At 37.5% G+C, this 21031-nt stretch overlaps 1 protein-coding gene across 1 annotated transcript in view; it reads left to right on the top strand.

Moving 5' to 3' along the window:
* Window positions 1-21031, top strand: part of robo3 (roundabout, axon guidance receptor, homolog 3 (Drosophila)) — a 96636-nt gene that overhangs the window by 24303 nt on the left and 51302 nt on the right. The gene's annotated exons all lie outside the window — the stretch shown is intronic.

Raw genomic sequence — 21031 nt, 5'->3', positions numbered from 1 at the left:
CATCTCTTTCCCCTCTCTTCCATCTCCGCTCTATATTGTTTAGTCTTCCAATCGCTGCGGCAGCCCATAACCGCCGTCCCTGGATGGAGGAAAGCACTGAGGTCATTGTTAGTTTTAGAGGAGGTAATCTGATTTGTGGTATTAATGCAGATGGATGGCAGCTCGTATCAGAGATAAATTCAGCCCCAGAAATAGGCAAGAGAATAGTGTAAATGCTGGCTGCTTCCAGGTGACAGATGTTGCATTCAGAAAATACACCACCGTCTCAGTGTTTCTCAAGGAATGGCTCCAGGTTTTAACAGCAGGGTTTCCCATATCCAGTAGGCTCTTATTAAATACTGATGACAGTATTTGATTTCGGTCATTATTTAGATTATCGCCAATTTCATTATGCTTCCACAACATGATGTTTTTGTCATGTAACCCCCAAAGCGACAGTGTGTAAAGATTATATTTGTTACACACGTGGTATCAGAATGTTCCTTGGTGGGCTGCAGACCTGGTAACATTAAAGGTGAAGTTTGTTGTTTGTATTTATATAAAATATATTTCTGTCCCTGCTTAATATGGCAGCTACCTGTTTGTTTTATCAGTGGCATGCGGGCACAGTGTTTGGAGAAATCTGTCCGAAAGTAGTCATTCTTTTTGGTAACACTATTGGGGCACCTTTAAACTCCTCAATGGACAGATTTTTCACCTGTTCAAGTATTTCACCATCTGCCCTGAAATATATTCTAAAAGACATAATAGACCCCATGTTCTGCCACTGCCTGGAAAGATAGCAGTATTCTCGCACAATTCAGAGCCAGGCAATCTTCTAAATGCAGATTCTAAGTCCAGCTACTCATAAATCCTCTCTATTAAATTTCTCTAACATGCATTCTTATTACACAAAACACTTCTACAACTCAACCCATTTAAAATCTAGTCACCTGACTTGGCTATCTAATGAGGATCTATACCACTCTGCCGAGCAGCAACAGGATTTTTCTTGCCAGCTGCAATATGTTTATTTAAAAGGGAAACCAAAGAAACAGCTGCGTTTTGATTAATTGAAGTTGTTTATCTGTCGCCATTTTTAGACAGTCTTTCTCACTAAACTTCAGGAAACGTTGCTCTTTTCCAATGCTGTAAACAGCAGTTATTTACCGCCAAGCAGCAAGCTAATAGTTCTTGTCATTATCAACAAGCTTTTTCAGATTTAACAGTATTTCAGATTCAACAATAACACCCCTAAATTTTATGTTTGCTTGATGATATTACCGAAATCATTAACCTACTTTTCCAAAATCTAAATTAAGGGAATGTTCATATTTAAGTGATATTCAGCGCCATTTCAGACACTCTGTGATTGCTAAAGTCTGAGTTCAGTATAAGTTCATGATCCACGAGCGTTATGGAACAGATGGTCTGTTGAATAAAACATTTTTTATTGTTGCTGAGAAAATTGGTTTGCCAAAAATGCATTACAGATGGCAATAGTCGTTTTGAATATGATAGTGACTCAGAGGAACAGTTTTATGCTTGAAAATGTAATCTCTCAAAGTTTTTTTGCAGCAATTTCTAAACAATAATTTTATCTCAGTGAACTGAAAGCAGGCTAAAACGCTTAATCAAATGAATGAAATTCCCAAGTTTGCTTGAGTTCTTCTCATATTAAGCAGAAATGTTCATATATTCCTTCAATTTAAACTGCCATTAACCATAGACTAAATGTGGACAGTGAGCAAAAAGAATTCTGATCAAAATAGTTTGGACATTCCAGATCAACATGGGAAAACTAGGTTTTCCTGGTCTAGATTCAGAAACCACACATCCTTGCCAGCTGTCTATACTGTCCTTTATCCATACCCCTGTCATCCTTGTAGCCTATAGCATTAGTTAATTGTTTGTCCCTCCTGTCAGATAATAATGCCATATTTCCTCTAGAGATTGCTGCTCGATATGGAATGTCTGCGCCGCCCCTCCGGCCCGACTCAAGTTGAAAAATCACCAATGGCCTAACACTAGAAAGAAGCACAAAATTTTGATTTAATAGTTTAGTCAGTATGTTAGTATGTAAGTCTAAAATTGCAGTTAGTTAGTCATAAATTAGTCCACCAAGACCATTTATGAAAACGAAGCTCCAGGAATCTGAACAAATTTGAAGAGAAAAAGAGCTGCACAAATCACAACTACAAACACATGAACATGTAACTGCCCATATTAACTAGTATTCAGCAACTGAAGAATGTCTGTGTAAACTAAGATGGTATGTAGAGGTTAGTTAATCATAACAGAGGTCTCTTTCTTATAGAAGTCTTAAAGGTTCAGTAGCCTAATTTTAAGGGTCGGAGAAAGGGTGGAAATCAATCTACATAAATTATGTACAGAGAAAATTACAAAATCTTGACTAACATTATGAGTAGACAATCAAATCCTACAGAATATGGTCCCTTCAGTGAACCAATGAACCAGCACTTAAGTTTAATTTCTTATTACAAGGTAATCACAATACATCTGAGGTTAGTTGTAATTTGATTATATTAGGTTTTTTTCTCCTTTGAGATTTCGGTTTGAAGATGAGATTTGGGCCCGCAAGATGTTCTGGTGAGCAGAAACGTTCTCTTGGCCCGGAGTGCGTGGGAGGGTCTGCATTCCCAGAGCGAGTTTTTGCAGGCTGTTTATGTACACTGCTTTTAAAGACTGTATTTATGGCCAGGGTGATGAGTTATGAAGGTGCAGTTACATTACTCGAATGATGAAGGCAGAGCTGGGATGATTTACAGTGACAGAACTCTCATACTTTAAATGATAAAAGGGAAGCGATCTGTGGCGGCTCATCTGTGGTTTGTGGTTTATTACTTTTTAAATAATACTTAGTTGAGACTGTGTTTGGTGTCGTCTCTCTTTATAGGCTTGCAATATGGAGAATAGGATAGAAGGGAAGTGTGCAAGGCTGGAAGGGGCTTTTGAGTAAACTTCAGCCATTTGTAGCTAATGAAAGTTGTTTGGGGGGGCTTCAGCACTGGTTTCCATGACAAGAGGTGAAAAAGAGAGCAGCTGTCCTATGGAATGTTGAGAATGAACAGGTGAAAGGAAGATATGATACTCTTGTTGACTCGTTCTCTGCTGCAATTGGCTGTGAGGGGCGGGAAACTTTCTAACTCTGTGGATTCCCACCAGAATGGGCCCAAAAAACTGTTTTACAGCAAATCACGGGTCAAAATCCAAAAGAGCGGAACAGTTTGGTACCGGAAGTAAAAACCACATAAATGTTCTCTTTTGGTAAATTGATTTTTAATGATAACTTACAAACCTTTAAAGACCTACCGAGAGCTCTGAGGTTCTTAATAAATTGCATATTTACTTCCATGACTCACTCTACATAATGCGGTTGAGTTTGTCTGCTCACACTCTCAAACTACTTATACATTTTTATATAAATGAATATTTTGCAATAAAATTTAAATATATTTGTGGCAGGGCGGAGGGCGGAGCCAGGTTGTGATTATACACACCGGTCCCTTATCAGGCTAATTAAGCCTCCGAGAGGGATAAAGGCTGATGGCAGACGGTGGTGCGACGAGAGAGAGATAGTTTACGGACATGTCCATCATGTGTGTGTTTGTCTTTTAAGTTTCTCATTAAAATATTATTTACATCGTCAAGCCGGTTCTCGCCTCCTCCTTTCCATTGAACTGATTACACTGGTGCCGAAACCCGGGTAGGAGGAGGGATGCCCGTTGTGGAGTCCTCGACACTGCTGTCCACCCAGGGGAGGGAGTAGACCGACCGCCCGGACGCGGTGAACGGCCACCGTCCGCGATGGAGCCGCCGCCAGGGGCGGAGGAGTGTCCCCACGAGTCGCCGAGAACGCGGAGGGGTGTTTTGACCGTCGGGGGTCGTGAGTCTGACTCCGGTCCGCCCGGGGAGAAGTGGCTGTCATCTGCCTGAGAGGGTGGAGAAGTGATGGAGGACCATGCAACGGTATATCGGAGAACCGGCGAGTAGGTTTTATTTATTTTTTTTCATTTCTCTCTCCTCTCTCTCTCTCACCGCCGCTCTGCGTTGGCCTTTTCCCTCTCATTTAAATTTTACAGTGTTTTTTTGGGGGGTACTACACTGTTACAGGAAGTACACGTCAGGCCGGGGTCTCCCCAGCCTGAGAGAACGAGGGAGGAATGTTTCCCTTGTTTATAATTTGATTACATCATTTGCATTGCTCCATGGTATTGTAGTTCATTCCCTTATTAATTTGTGCCTTTGTCTTTTTGTCTGATTTTTAAATACTTTTTTGCTTCAAACAAAGTTGGTAATGTTAATTCACCTTGGAGCTAGTTGATTTGGTTCATGGCTTCAAACATTTCTATAAACTATTTCCTGCAATCCCTATGGAATATATATATATATATATATATATATATATATATATATATATATATATATATATATATAATACTTCCATAAACCAAGTTGACTGAAAATTGACTGTTGTGCTGCATTCAGACTGAATTGATTAAATGTAACTAATTTTAAATAAAATGTTCCTAGAGGATTTGAGGGCAGTAGAAAGCAGTAGAAAGACTAAGTTCTTTTTTGTGGGTAACTCTGTATGATATACCTCCAGGGTTTAAGCTTGAGACATCCTCACAGATAAGCCTATTTATGTAAACCCCCCAGTCCAGGACTAACATAAAGTAATAGTGGCTAATGTTCAGCAGGGCATTCTGTCCCCTCTCTGGGCTGCCTGCCCTCAGTTATATTACCTTATTGGCTTGGATCTAGACTTAGTGTGGGTGCTAAAGGGCAGTTTGGAACAGACCACACTTTGAAACTCCTCAATATAAATTGATTATGAAACCAGCAGAAAAGAGCATTGTAAAAGGGCATTGTAAAGCTTTTTAATTAAATTTGCACAAATTGTTTTAGAACAAATGGCACACCCTGATACTGCTATAAAAACTGAATGAATCAGTTTTCTGTGATCCATCTTTCTGTTTCATCGTGACTCAGAAGGACATTTTAGTCCCACAAAGCGCTAAAACTTCAAGACTTTGATAAGATACATCTACAAAGAAAATGTATGACTCGTCCTCTGTTGTGAATATGAGCTTTTAAAGGAATACTTCACTAAAAAATAAAAGTTTTGTCATCATTTACTCACTTTCATGTCAGTTCAAACACAGATGACTTTCTTTCTTTCATGGGACACAAAAGAAAATGTAAGGCAGAATGTTAGCTTCATTCACCATTCACTTTCATTGTATGGAGAATGCAATGAAAGTCAATGATGACTGAAACTAACATTCTGCCTAACATCTCCTTTTGTGTTCCATGGGACACAGAAAGTCATACTGGTTTGGAACACCATTCATTTTTGGGTGAACTTTCACTTTAGTCTACCTAAATATTACAAGGTATTGAATAAAGAGGTGACAAGTTTCAAATATACAGTATTTTCGTCTGTCCTCACTAATTTTAGCAAATGCAGAATTAACCACCTAAGCTGACCCTGTCTGTCCAGACGTGCATTTGGCTGTCTGTGTATCCATGCAGCAATAATGAGATCACTTAGCCAGCCAAACTCTAGGGGTCAGGGAGACTGCTGACAGGGTGGGTTCATTTAGACCTGGGGTGACACAGCCCTTCTGTCCTTTGACTATTTAACTCCTGCACAGCATTATGAATTAATTAAAGCCAACCTGGAGTAATAAGGATCAGGATTAGACATGCAAACACATGACCACCTTTGAGAAAGAGAGAGAATAAGCGCATGAGATATGCAGCAAATATAGTCATAATAAACTGTGTTATGGAACAGCAAGGAACGCAGAAGGAAAGAGGGTGGATGGGAGAGAGTTTTGCTGAATTAGCAACAGATAGGAGGATTTTAGACAATCCTGTCCACACTAACCCTAATGAGCAGGGGTGAATCTGTGCTTATGAATAGTCAGGGTTGTGACCAGAGCAGGCAGGAATTTGAGAACAATACAGCCCACCTCTGACATCTCCATTCACTTTCAATAGTTGCCGCCAACTCAGAGACAATAACTTAAATTGTTTTGTCTAATTATTCTTTCCTTGACTATTAGCAACTATTTATATTACTATTACTATTTCTAAGTGATCATACTAATGTTTTTTGCCTGGCAGACAATAGAATGGGTGGAAAATCTCCATTGACAAAGGAAAAGTTCACCCAAAAATGAAAGTTTCAAAACAATACAAATTTCAATAAAATGGCAGTTGAGTGCGACTCACTTTAAAGCTTAAGAAAGGACCCAGAAGTGTCATAAAAGTAGTGTGTCATATTCCAAGTTTTCTGAAGACATACTATAAGTTTTATTGAGAAAAAAGACTAAATGTTATTTTTTTTTACTCTGTATCTCTTGACATTCTCAATAGCATGTACATAAGTGAAAAGCAGTCAAAAACAGTGCAAGTTTCACAGTGTGAACAGATGAACGAGCTTCTCTAATTCACTCATGAATGCTCAACATCATTGCTTTGGAATAACATTAATTTTTATTTTTGGGTGAACTAACCATTTAAATTGTTAGAGTGATCCAAGACATACATTGACCAGAATATCATAAAGTTGTGGGAAGGGGGAGGGGGGTTGTGTTCGTCTTTTGATTTGGGCCAGTATACAAACACCCAATACACCTTAGCAACAACATAGCAACGTCCTTGCAACTTTTGCATGGGCAAGCACCAAAATCTAGTTTTACCATTTGTCCTTGAATTAATTTGTAATCATTGTTGTTGACTTTGAGAGAGTCTGACTGCCATGGGGAAGATTTAATTATGTCCTCCTTTTTCATTAACGGAGATAATAAATTGTAATTATCAGTTGTACTGGCTTTCTAAATTAGGAGGTGAGTTCTGGAGTAAGACTTATTTTTGAAAGTAGCAATTATCAGAAGTGAACTTCAGCCCTATTTTTAAAGTACTCACAAATGTGAATTAGAGAATGCCTTATGTTTGTAGAGTACAAAGACAACATTTAGCCTCAAACTAAAGTCAGTAAGCCTATTTAAGTGTCATGATTGATGGTAAATCGGTTGTTATTAAATAGTTTTCTTTCCACTGCATATGTGGCTCTGCAATTCATATATACTTCAGATCTTTTTTGGGAAAGGCAACAGCTCTGCGATCAGATGATTGATTGCTTCTCTCTCATTGGCATTGCCAGCTGGCATCGAAGGCACTGGAGGGGGCAATGGGCCAGGATATTGGTTTGTGTTTAGAAGGTAGAAGAGCAAAGACATAAACACACTCACATATATTTGTTTTTCTATCATGGTGGGGACTTTCCATTGATTTCTGTTGTTTTACATGCAGAGATAATGATCTCCCAACTCTGCCCCTAAACCTAACCCTCACACAATCCTTTCTGCAATTTTAGATAATATGTTTATCAAGTTGTTTTCCTAAGTGATTTCCCAAAATATAGGCCACATTTGACCCATGCACACACCACCAGCAAAAGCAATACTGCTTAACATTTCCTTTGGCTGATAATTTACATCCTCATTTAGTCTCCTTTCCTTAGTGTTTTCTTATTTGGACAAAAGCTATTCAATCCCAGATTCTCATACTGCCACTAATTTGGCCCGATTTGTTGGATTCCCAGATTTGGTTTCTTATACTTTTTTAAAATTCAAGGTTAATTGTAAAGGCTGTGGCAGAGTGGTGGTAGATGTGGGCTTCCTCTTAGCTGTACTGTCTAATACATTTCTAAAAATCCATGAAAATAAAAATCAAGGTTAGTTGACCAAGAACTGATGCAAATCATGCAAACATTCTGGAACAAAAGCTGACAGTTCAATTCCATCAAACAATGTCAACCAATCAATTTTCTCAGACAATCTAATCAAACTCCATCTCGGAGACAGCACTCGTCTCAGTTTCAGCCTAAACATGTTTGTGACGTCTGTTTTAAAAGGGTACAATGCTCTTTCCAGACAGAGTTATGCTTGCCGACAGGCTCACCTTGAAGTATCAAAGGATTTGGGATGAACAAGAATCCCTCCCCAAACCCCTGCGAGGAAAGGCTTCAACGTCAAACCTTATCCCGAGACCTGTCCCGCTGATTTGCTCTGACTTATGCAGAGTTGTTTCAGATTCTGACTGCTCCGTTGAGTTTAAGCCCTGTCTCCTCCTATGAAATCAGTACCACGTGTGCTATTGTAGAAGAGCACAGTTGCCTCCTCTTAAAGCTCAGGCTCTGTTCGATTTCTGTAGCCTATTGAGAATCCATTAAATAAGTGACAACTATGCTGGTGGCACATTGATTATTTTAGACATTGTTCACAATTGCCGTGCTCCATTTACCAGCTCGTACGTGAAATATTTTGCCTTTGCAGCAGCAGTTTTATGCAGCTGAATGCTTTCAAATGCACCAACAAGTACAAAAATGTTTTTTCTAGTTTTAGTACATTAATTAGGCTTCTGTTTTATTCACATCTCTTTTCCAAGCAGTACCTGTCCTAAAATCAATAATTTTATTGTGCAGCAGTTTTCCTACCTAGAGCACATCTGCAGGCAAGCAACTAAAATAAATTGGTTGTGCTCACAGAATATAATGATTTTTTCCATAGCTCCCAGATATGCCTGCAATCATACAGTTTTTTACATCATGTTTTATTATTCTACCAGAATTAGAAGTCTTAAGGGTAAGGGTGAACAAGAGTTAATTCGGACATTATCGAAAGTTATACCCCATATTATTATTTTCTTTCTTTCATGGAACTAAAAGGAGATGTTTGGCAGTAGGGTGATTCTCAAATATGCTGGTTCTATTCTATTCTGAAATCAAGAATCAATTAAGAAAGTAGGCCTATCTCTTCCAAATAGATAATGAAGCCTATTTTTAGGGCCATTAATGTTTATTTTACATTGTGACATTTTCAAGACAGTTCTGCACATTTTATTGACAAGTTTCGTGAGAATCACTTAGTATGTTCAGCTCAGTCAACATTCATTTTCATTGCATCTTTTTTTAAATACATTTAAAGTGAATGGTGACTGAGACTGTTGTTCAGCTTAACAACTCCTTTTGTGTTCCACAGAAGAAAGAAAGTAATTCGTGTTTGGAATGACATGATGACAATTTTTTTTGAAGAAGCTTTGGAGTTTTAGAAGAGGGTAATTTGTGACATTGTTCGAAAGTGCAAAGAAAATACAGATTACCCTAATTCAACCAATAGTTGGTTCTAGAGAGTTAGTTATTTCAGTGTCCTCAGATGGCTCTGGATCAGTATGGAGGGAAGTTTCATTAGGGGAAACAGACACAACTGTAAAGAAAGATTTAGAGTTAAATTCTGTCCTCTCATTAAGTGAGAGAAGTGTAGACCATCGCTAGATTAAAGTAATCCTTTTACTTCCAAAGACCGTGTCTCTATTAGGCTCCACCGTGGTCGGCCACACGCGCCGTGTTAGACCACATCACTAATGGACTAATTGTTGTCGGTATCTGCATACAAAAAGACCAGCTCTGGGAGGGCCTTGGGGCTCTCCTGCTAGATGTGCCATCAATACAGAGGCCTCCCCTCCCTCATCCCCTTAGCTCCTCTACTTTTGTTCTCCACTCAGGCATTTTGTGGGCCAGCGTTCTGTCCAGCAGCGCAGGGCTGGTAACGGTTTATACATGCAATGCACCCAAGCACTGAATAATGATGAGTGTACAGTGGGGTGAATGTGTTAGACAGTCTGCCACCCACAGAGCTACCCTTTTCCCCTCCAAAACACTTAATTTAAGTTGTTTAGGAGCTATTGTTTTCCCTGAAATGCTTTATAATAGAATGAAATGGGGGCATATAAGGTAAGGTTATGCAAATTGTTGGAAGTTGACCTCTTATTAGGCATCAAAGATGAGAAAATATGATGCTTGTCTAATGTAGTTTGGTTCATTGCTTGGTTTAGATAATTTATTCAGAGAAAATAGATGATTCGACTTGCCAGTTAAGCAGAAGTAATTAATGTATTGTCATAGAGCTTTAATTCTTAAGGATGAGTTCAAACAGCCTAACAAAACATAATTTTTATATGCCAGTGAAATATTTTAATGTCTTGAAGTTTAGATTCCTTCACAACAGTATAATGATTTAAGTAAGTAAGACAGGCAAAATTAATTCTTAAAACTGAAGCAAGCGGTGGTAGAAAGGTACTAAACATGGATTTGTTGAAGTGTTCATAAAATAAGCTTTATCCTGAAGTGGAGGACAGAGTAGAAAACCTTGTGTATCAACTTCCTGTAGTGGTTCTGTAGGATTTACACGCAAAAACTGGCCTATGCAGAGACTGTATATTCGGTGCATATGTAAGTTGTAAACATGATATTGAATAGAAACAATAGATTTATATGGATCTGTTCACACCAGGCATGAACATTTGTCAGCTGACAGAGCATATTTAAAAAAAATTTTTATATAAATTATGGAGACCAATTTGTTTTGTGGAACCAATTAGATATGAGCTGTTGTTCATGTTTATGAAGTCTTTGGTGCAATAAAGAGTTACATTTCATGAAGATTTTTATTTAGCCCAGCATTTATATGTTTAGATTTTTGTGTGAATTGACCTTTTGTCAACAATTAATTTTGTCTTACATTTCACATTTATTGAAAATTGGTTTTAACAGTCTAAAAGACTGTTTTAGGAAGAAAGAAGAATTGTAAATACATATCAACCATTAAAATATTCTCACCAAATATTTACTAAATATTCATATGATATGCAAGCGCTCATTTGTTTTTAAAATTACTGTTTCACTCCCTGTTTGCCATCTCTTAATTAGTCCTCTACTCTTTAGAAAACACCAGCTCTCTATCATTTAAATTAGGCTGGCATACCCTGATGTATTATTGGCCACCCCAGGCAGCCACTGGTGGGTCAGTGATTAACAGTGAATGGGGCGGAGGTTAGAGTCGATGCATTGGCTCTGTGCCTCTGGATCCCACTGTTGGTCGACCTCCCCTCCTTTTCTCTTCTGGATAATGACACCCACCTCTAGTGCTGCACATGCGGCCTGGCACATAAAAAATACTAATTTATAATTTCAATTTGTCACCCTGACATGGCGAGGGCTAAAATGTTTCGGGGAAGACCAGATGGGCCTGTTTATGAGCAGTTAAGAGCCTTGAAATGATGCACATCTCGTACATCTTTCTGTCTCTCATTTTTTTGTGTCCCATATATGGATGCATATCATTTCATCTGGATAGGGGTGATGGGGACTGCGTTGGGGTTGTTATTTCTCGATGCTTGGCCTGCTACAGCAGGTTGTAAAAAATGTTTTACCAAATTTTATTTTGTTATTGTTTCATTTTACTTTGTTTTGTTCTGCTTTTTTGTTTTTCCTCCCTCCATCATTGCTCACATCTCACAGTAAGAACTGGCAAATCTGGTGCTGTCCATGAGCAGATGCACTGCAGTACTTAATGCAGCTGGTGGCCACATCAGATACTGACTTTTACTTTTGATTTTGACCCCCTCCCCTCTTTGTTCATGAAGGAAATTATTTTTCATGCATAGTCACCACATCACTGTATACAGATGCATTTCATCAATCAGCTGTGAAAGGAGAGAAAGAGAGCGAGAGAGAGATCCCAGCTGTTGTGTTCTAACAGGACTCAGGTGATGGCTTAGCAGCAGTGACAGCATCTAAATGAATGTTGAGATGAAGACAAACATGCACATGCTAATGCCACCACAAACAAAAGCAGAGAAAGAGTGAAAAAAGTGAGTCAAAAGTAGCTGTATCCTTGATTTCCCACTGTCCCCAAGGCAATATCAGTCTGGGCCTCTGCCCTGAGCTCGCACTGGGCTCATTACGTCTAGAGAGGCCTCTTTGATCCTATCGGGTTTGGGATGATGAAACATCAGGCAGAAGATTGGTGTGTGTGTGTGTGTGTGTGTGTGTGTGTGTGTGTGTGTGTGTGTGTGTGCAAACTATTGTGTGCACGCATTTGTGTATTTTTATGTGGCAGAGGGGATGTTAGTTGGTGGGGGCAGGGGAAAGGGACAGATGTCCAAACTGCACGTGCCTTAAGCATCAGATAAACCCCCCAACTCCCCTGTTATCTCTCCACCCCTCTTCGCTCCTGTCTCACCTCCCCCAACTCCTGCTAGGAACTGGTCCAGCCGTTTGGGCCCATCGACTGCAACAGATGTGTTCATCACCAGGCCATACTGATGCTAATGTGACTAGGGATGTGCAAAACTACATATCTTTTTAATCAAATAGTCTATGAGTTGTCTTCACTAGTTGGTCATAAGGAAGCCCCTGAAGAATTAGCCAGATTAGTGTCCACGACAATTTAATCATCAGATGCATTTTGTATATGCCATTCACATAATACAGTTAGACAGAGGACACAAAGGAACTGGATGGAGGTTTTGTTTTGCTTCTTGTTTTTTAGTTAAGTTTAGTTTTTTTTTTTTTTTTAAGTTTAGTTTAGTTTTGAAGAATCTAGACAAACTAATTCCCTTCACTAATCAACTAGTTTGTTGGTGGACAACTAGTCAACTGGTTATTCGTACTCACCCATTCCTAAACGTGACTGCAGAAGCCAGTTTTGGTGTTATGAAGACTTCTGAAATTCAACCTTTTCCAAGCTGCTGTGGAATCTTATAGCCAGAAGATATGAAATCTGACCAGATCCTTCTTTTCCTCAGGAGTGTCATTGATGGCTCAGAAGATTAGACTTTAAATTCCACAAAATGTCACAAGTTCTTCTGGGTCTTTTCTTTTGCTTCTGTTTTATAAATTCCTTGCAGTTGTGGGCCATCCAGGTATATTGTTTCTGACCGTAACTGACTGCAGGGCAGTGGTGTGGCCACATCTATCCAGTGATCTGTTAGAAGATACTGAGATGTCCCTTTCATGTGGGCCATGGACAGGTGTATTGAAAATAAGCACTCTTTCAAATCTGCTGTAATTGTGTTGACTCCACAAGGGAACTTTTAGTGGTGGCAACAGATCACTAACAGAGAACAGAAGGAAATCACTCACACTCTCTGACAGCTCAAAAGAGACCTCTTCAATAACTTGCTGTAACATTTTTAGCCTATACCTGGCTGCCCATTAGAGCATCCTTCACTCAGAGAATCTGCTTTACAAATACTTTGCGTATGACTAAAATGTGTTTACAGAACATTTTGTAAAAAATTGTAAATGTCTGTATGCTGATGTTAAATTTGATTTGTATAAATTCTGCACCACTGTTAGATTGAAATGCCACTTGCAAAAGATGAAGAAAAAAAAAATGTAAGTGAAGTTTGCTGCATTTTGTCCTGCACCTGGACCCAACTATGGTTTCTCTTTTTGAACTAGTTTTTTTTTTTTTGTGTGTCCGTTTCCCCATATCTGACACCCACACCATATGGTTTGTCAGAGTTTCCCTGAGGGCTTTTTTTGTGCTGGTGGGTGTCTTGTCTGAGTGGATTGTTGTTCCCTTTCCCTGCCTCAGGTCTGCCTTGGTGATCAGGGTAGGGTGGTCTGTTGTGAATAAGTGGATGTCTGGGTGGTTGGAGGACAAATGCGGTCATTTAAAGCAGATGAGATGGTTGAGAGGCCAGCGGACAGGCCTAAAGCTCTCCGTATGTTCACACACACAGATAATGATTAGCATTATACATTATCAATCAGAAAAATCAATAGCCTTCTGGTCCTCTACCACCTGTTCACCTGATTATGTTTGCTTAAGCCACATAACTCAAATCTGAATCAAACCAAGAGATATTAATGTATTTGCATCAACTGTGCATATCATCAAGTGGATGTCTCTGCATTCTTAAAGGGATAGTTCACCTAAAATAAATTACTAAATCCTTCATCATTTACTCACCTCATGTTGTTCCAAACTCGAATGGTTTTCTTCCTTCAATGGAACACAAAAGGAGGTGTTTTTGGCAGAAGTCACCAATTTCTTTTATTGTATTAATCTGAAAAAGAAAACTCATACAGGTTTGGAACCACATGAGGGTGAATAAATGATGACATCATTTTTATTTAAATATAATTCACAATGGAGGAAGTGGTGCAGATTTTTAATATTGTGTTGACGCACAAGGATTAGAGCTTGTTAAACTGATATTGACGGTTCACAATTTCCTGACCCGAATTTAATAAGATTAATGCCTCACGATGATCTGAAATCATGCACTGAAATGACAACCGATGTCTGCTCTGATGAAGCTATCTTCGCACATGTATGTGTGACAGATCGTTTCATGTCGAGAGGACAGATTCACAGATGACCAATTCAAATGCCGAAAGCGGCTCTGGGAATGTAAACCTTTCATCACAGAGAGCTTGCCATTTGTCATGCCTGCTCATACATTTGAATATTTTAATAAAACCTTTATGAATTTTTTTTCTCTCCGTAGAATGCAAAAGTTACGTTATTTTTAGTTGAATATCTAAGCTGTTCATTTCCATGCAATTCAATTAAGTGGTGACTGTCATGCAGGCCATATTTTCAGTGAATAACAACGTAAATTTTAGTATGTTCCTCACACAAAGCTATCTATGGCTTCAGAAGAATTAAAATATAATGCATGGGTTCATAGGCGGACCCCCCCCCATCTGAGGGTTGTCCCCCCCTAAAATATCATTAAAATATGTGTATTGTAAATAATATAATGTTATATTCTTAAAATAATTGTTTAAGAAGTAAAATAATACAAACGCAAATGGGGCAACAACAAAAAAACCCCTCAAAAATTGCTCTTGAGAATTGTTACGTTTATTGTCCCCACCAACATCTTGATGAAATTTTCACCCCTGCATGGGTTGTTTTGTCCTTTTACAGCTTGACAGCTCCTGGTCCCCATCTATTTTTATTGTATGGAAGAGAGCTGCTTATACATTATACATTCAGGAAATAAAAGTGCAACATTTTTACTTTTACAATGGCTTTTCACTGGGGCAGTACCCTCAAAGGTACATTTGTGTACCTTTAAACATGGGTACATTTTCATACCCTTACAGCTTGTACCATTTAAGAGGCAAATATGTACCCTTGGTGACTAACTTGGCCCTCAGTGATATGGTACTATAATGTACCCTTGGAAAAGGTGCAAATTTGGCCTTTTAAGGGTACTTATCCAGTGACAAGCAATTTGTACCGTATGAATGGCAACTTTGTATTCAATAAAGCATATTAAAATCTGCCAACTTGATGTTTAATCACATTTCTTTACAAAAATGAAACAATTCAATAATTTCACATTTTTCAAATTATTGTTCACAATTTCACAGGATTAACACTTAAAATATCTCAGAATCACAATTTGTCATCAAATACAGTAGGATACATATTTTGTATGCCATTTTGCTTTAAAAATATTACTACACATTTCAACTGAATTTAAGTACCATTTAATACTCACCCAAAAATACATTTTAGGACATATAAAAGGAGAGGGTTTTATTATATTTTATTTACAAGCATGTAACAAATGAAAACAGTGATGACAGGTTGAAGTGGTAGAAACTGAGGAAAAGTACAAAAGGATAAACAAACAATACAATAAAAAAGCTAAATATATTGAATAAGACTAAATTAAAAACAAAATTAAAAAAATGATAATAAATATATTAACAGTAGTAATAATAATAGTTATTATATAGAATACATAAGTAAGTAGCAGTAGTGGAGGTATAAGAAATTAAATAATACATATTAAATATCATATTATGATAATATCAAAACAACATATTAGAATTATTATAGAGTAACATTATATACTAATACAATATTATTATTTATAATAATAATAATAATAAATAAATAAATAAATAAATAATTAAATAAATGGTTCATATATGATATTTAGAGTTGTCAGGTATTGTAATATGGGGGGTCCTGGCATTGTTTGAGAGCTGTCTATACATTTTGATTATGTCCAAATGGGGGGACTGATGCCACCGGCGTTAGGGGGAGGTTGTTATATAGATGGGGGTATTCTGTTGATTTATTACACATGTGGGTAAGTGGTCTGAATAAATGGGGTCCAGCATCTATTAAAAGAGTCTATGTGATTATTTATTTTAGTGCTATTTGTCTTTTGAATACATTTCTATTGAAATGTATTCGGTTAATACATGGTGCCACTGGGATATTAAGAGGTTAGTTCCAGTTTTTCAGTTATGGAGGATCATTCTTTTAGCGATTGTTAAGGTTACCAGTATGAGTTGTTCATATTTCAGTGGCAGTTCAAATGATGAAAGATCTCCTAGCAGACAAACAGAAGGAGAGGTTGGAATGCTGCATCCTATGGCTGTGGATAAAGTATGTGTGACGTTTGTCCTGAATGTTTGAATAGGTGGTCAAAGCCAGGTGGCATGTAGATAATCATCTGTAGTGTTTGATTAGCAGTGTGCAAGTGTCATTATCTATAAGTTTCATTTTATGTAGTTTATATTGTGTACGTAAGTTAAGCTCTATGTAGAATTTTAGATTGAATGAGGTGCAATTTGGGGTTGTGGGTCATTGAGGAGATATTGTTGCATATGTGCATCCAGGAGGTTTTATCGATTGAGATAGATAGTTCTTAATCCCAATCTTGAAATGATTGAGCAATGTTGTTGTCTTTTTTTTAATAGAAATTTGTATATTTTGGAAAATGCTTTTTTTGTGTGTGGCTATGAGTTTAAGTTGATTGATCAGTGCAGGGGGTTGCAAAATGTTGTTTTGTAAGCTGATTTTTCCTTTTAATTAATGTTTAAGTTGTGAATATTGCAAGAAGCAATTGGGACCGTGTCAAATGTCTGTTTTAGTGATTCGTAAGGGATGATTGAGCCGTGATGAAATAAGCGTTTCAAATGTGTAATACATATTTTTTCCCATGAATTGAATGCTAAAAGTTTATTATTGATATGAAAGTCCAGGTTATGCCAAAATGGGTGAATATATTTAATGATATGGTGTGTCCAGTAATTTGATTGGATTTCCACCAAGCTGTCAGATTCGTTGCTATAAATGGGTTTTTGAAACAGTTATGCTTTTTAATTGATTGGGTAAGGAATGGGTGGTCTGATATTGATATTTCTTGGCAGTCATATAGTTCTATATCCAGCCAGGGGTTGTGTGATTGGTGGGTCTCTTGCAGCCATATAGACAGGGCTGGACATTTTCCCGGTGGGCCGATGCACTTTGGGGCCGATCAGGGGCGGACTGGGCACCGGGAGAACCGAGCGGGCCGGTGGGATGGCCGCGAAACGTGCCAAATGTGCCACAATAAGCTAAAATGAGCCACCCGTTATGTAGAAGGGACCACAAAACAATGTCGTGATATGCAGAAAAGAACAGCGATCAACCCCCACTCAACAACTTTTGGGCCAGTTGCCATGTAAAATCCCGGGCCGATTTCTTTTCCCAGTCCAGCCCTGCATATAGGTATATATTAATATTATTATATTATATATATTGTATTATATGTTGATTTGCCAGGTGGTAGAATCTGAAATTTGGGGTGTCTAAGCCTCCATGATCTTCTGGTTTTTGCAGAGTGGATCATTTGATTTGTGGTTTCTTATGTTCCCAGTAGAATTTTTTTGTGATAGAGTCTTAAGTGTTAAACCAATGAGCTGTTGGTTCGACTGGGGTCATGGAAAAGAGGTTTATTTGAGGAGTATGGTCATTTTTATAGCTGCTATTCTTCTGATTAGTGATATGGGTAAATTGTACCAACGGTTGAGGTCTTCTTCAATACTTTTCAGTAATGGGGAATAATTCAAAGGGAATAGCTCTGACAGCTTGGAGGATACATTAATACCCAGGTATTTAATGTTACCAGTGGTTATTGTCAGAGGGAGTTTTTTTTTACAGTGCAATCCAGCCTTCCTTGCTTAGTGGTAGAATTATAGACTTAGACAAATTTATAGAGTAATCTGAGATTTTTGAGAATATATATGCAAGATTGAGGATTTCTGGAAGGGCTGTTGAGGGGTTTGTTATGTATAACAAGATAACATCTGCATTAGTGTTGTCACGGTACCAAAATTTCAGTAGTCGGTACCAATACCAGTGAAATTTCACGGTACTCGATACCATTTTCGGTACCAAAGCAAAACACAAAAACAGGTTACTAAACAACACTCTTTTAATAAAAAAGTCTACAAAACATTAGCAGCAGAACTAAGAACAAAAATATGCCATTGAGCAACACTGTAATTTAAATATATTATTTTTTAATAACAAAACTGAACAATGTATGCTTAAAGTATTTTTGAACACTTATATAAGATTTGCTTCAAGTTTTGCAACTTTTAATACACTGTTTTACCAAGTAATAAAAAACAAAACCTAAATAAACAAGCATACAATAGAATGAATAAAAAACAATTTCCAAACTAATGTGCAAAGTGCTCTCAAATTAATAAAGCTGCATTGCCAGTGACATATATTATGATTAAATAAGTTCTAATCGAGTTGCATTAAGCATGCACACTCGAGGGATGAGCGTCCCCAAGGCAGAGTCTCTCTCAGCCGGGTGCAGTTTCAATCTCTCCCCCTTAGATTGGGACATTCGTGCAATTTATAGAAGAGGCACCGACCACACAGAGAAATGCCAGTTTCTGAATTTATAGTTATTAACATGATCTGCTTCTGTATTATTTGAACTGTAATAAAGCTACAACGCAATAAATTTGACTGCATTTAAGATGTAACGCCGGGATGTATCCTTTAAAGATCTCCGCCTCCACTTATTCCACAACGGTACATGCTTCAGAATGTACTTTTTTTATAATTCCCTAATACTTTGGGATCTACATAAAATAAACTCTGAAAGTTTAGAGTGCATCTGGACTGATGTGTGTAATTCTTCCTCCATCAGGCATGAACTGCTGCTCTCACGCATCATTGTTACAGTTTATTGTGATTTCAAGTTACGTTAAATGAGATCAAATGACTATTCAACAACAAACATTTTTCTCGTCAGTTTTGTATTTGATGATGTCGATAATGTCGACGAAACGTTTCAGCCCTAATGCTAATTATAATATGCTTTTAAACTCACCTGCTTTAGTTGCTTGAATAAATCCGGGTGTCTGTCTTTCATGTGCCTTATTAAGTTTGATGTGTTTCCTCCTTTCGTCAGAAAATTGTGAAAGCGGCGTTTACAAATAGGTTTTTGCTGATCTGTGATGTTTCCCTTTTCATTAGCCTCAAATCCAAAGAATTTCCAAACCTTTCGACCAGATTCAGTTGAGACTCCGCAGCAGCACCTTTGCTTGTCGTCATCTTGTTTCTTGTTGTGAGAGTTCGAAAGTTCCCGACTCTGTACCCAGGTACCTCCAGAAATTCTGGTATCGTAAATATTTGTTTTTGAGTACCGACTTGGTACTGGAGTACCGGTATTTTTGACAACACTAATCTGCATATAAGATAATTTTATGGCGAAAGTGCTTTGTTTGTATGCCTGTGATGTAAATGTTTTGTCGAATGACAAAAAAGCTGTGAGTGGTTCGATAAAAATGGCAAACAGGAAAGGATATAGCAGACATCTTTGTTTTGTGCCTCTCTGTAGTGTGAATATTTTAGAGGTGTAATTATTAGTTATAACTGATGCAGATTGATAGAGAGAGTTTTAATCCACTGAATGGACAACTTTTCCAAATTTCTTGAGGGTAATAAAAATAAATGTCTAGTTGACTTTATCAAACCTTTTCTGCATCCAATGATGCAATTATGGTATTATGGTATATACTGAGGTTTTAATGAATATCACATCTTTTCAACACAATGGCAGTTGACGGTACCTCACATTAAAGCTTAAAAAAAGAGAACAAACGAACACGTGAACACACAAACCACTTCGAGGGAGCTTCTCTCATCTCAGGTTGTTTCTAACAAAAAAATTATTATTGTATGCCTTCAGATGACTTGAAATTAGACACACAAGTCACATGGACTACTTTTATGACATCCATTGTGTCCTCTAAGCTTTAAATTAAGGCTCTGTCCACTGCCAAGTGCCAATGCATTGAAAGGGTGGACTGTGATATTCATTAAAAATTATGTAAATTTCTGTCCCACATAAAATAAATGTATACAGGTTTGAAAAATCATGAGGGTGTGTTTAATATGATAATTTTTATTTTTCTGTGTTAATAGTCTCTTCTTGAACACAGGACATCTTTGAATGATTCTTGACTCATATCTTTGCAATAGCACATTGCAGGAAGTAAGCATATTTTTCATATAAGGCAAAATAATTCAAGTTAAAAAGGAAAGTATTCACTGAAGGGTGCAATTACCCCTCTTTGATCCTTATTCCCCTGTACACCATCTATTTTATCAGGAAGCTTTTTTCATATGGTGTATCAACATCAAACTGTAAGAGGAAAACCTAATGTTAGAACAGTTTTAAAACCATGCAACATCTGCAAAAACAACTTTCCAAGCTTTACTTAATTTGCAATGACAAAACGTACAGTATTATATCATTCTAATGAAACAACTCAATATTTACAACTCATATAATCTGCAGTAATGCCACAGTAAATACCTGGACGTTCTTCTGCAAGCCATCTTCTCTCTTGCTTCAATGTATATTTTGGCCAAAAGGATTTTTCTTGGTGCAGGCTCATGCACAATACTAGTGAAAAATGTATAGTAATGGAAAGTTAATCATTCACAGTAACTTATTAAAGTGGTCACACCAGTCTTATAGAAATACTTCACCCAAAAATTAAAATTATGTCCTAACTCACCCTTATGTTGCTCCAAACCTCTATATATTTGTTGTCTGTGGAACACAAAAGGTGAAGGTTTGAAAACTTCTTAGTGATTATTGGCCATAATGTAAGTGGATGGTGACTTAAAAAAAGCTCAAAAAGAAGGACAAATACTGTACTATAAAACCACAGTAAAAGTAATCAATGCTATTTAAACATACCAAGTTTGTTCACATGATGCAATGAGAACCAGTGATGTTTTTAGTGCTTTATTGCTTTAATTTGATAGTAAATAACTTATTAATAAATAAATGTAATAAATGTCACAATTCTTGGGTTTATTCTGACAAAACTGTG

Source organism: Xyrauchen texanus, chromosome 43, assembly GCF_025860055.1.
Source record: "Xyrauchen texanus isolate HMW12.3.18 chromosome 43, RBS_HiC_50CHRs, whole genome shotgun sequence".
NCBI lineage: Eukaryota > Metazoa > Chordata > Actinopteri > Cypriniformes > Catostomidae > Xyrauchen > Xyrauchen texanus.
This window is presented reverse-complemented; position numbering and strand designations above follow the sequence as displayed.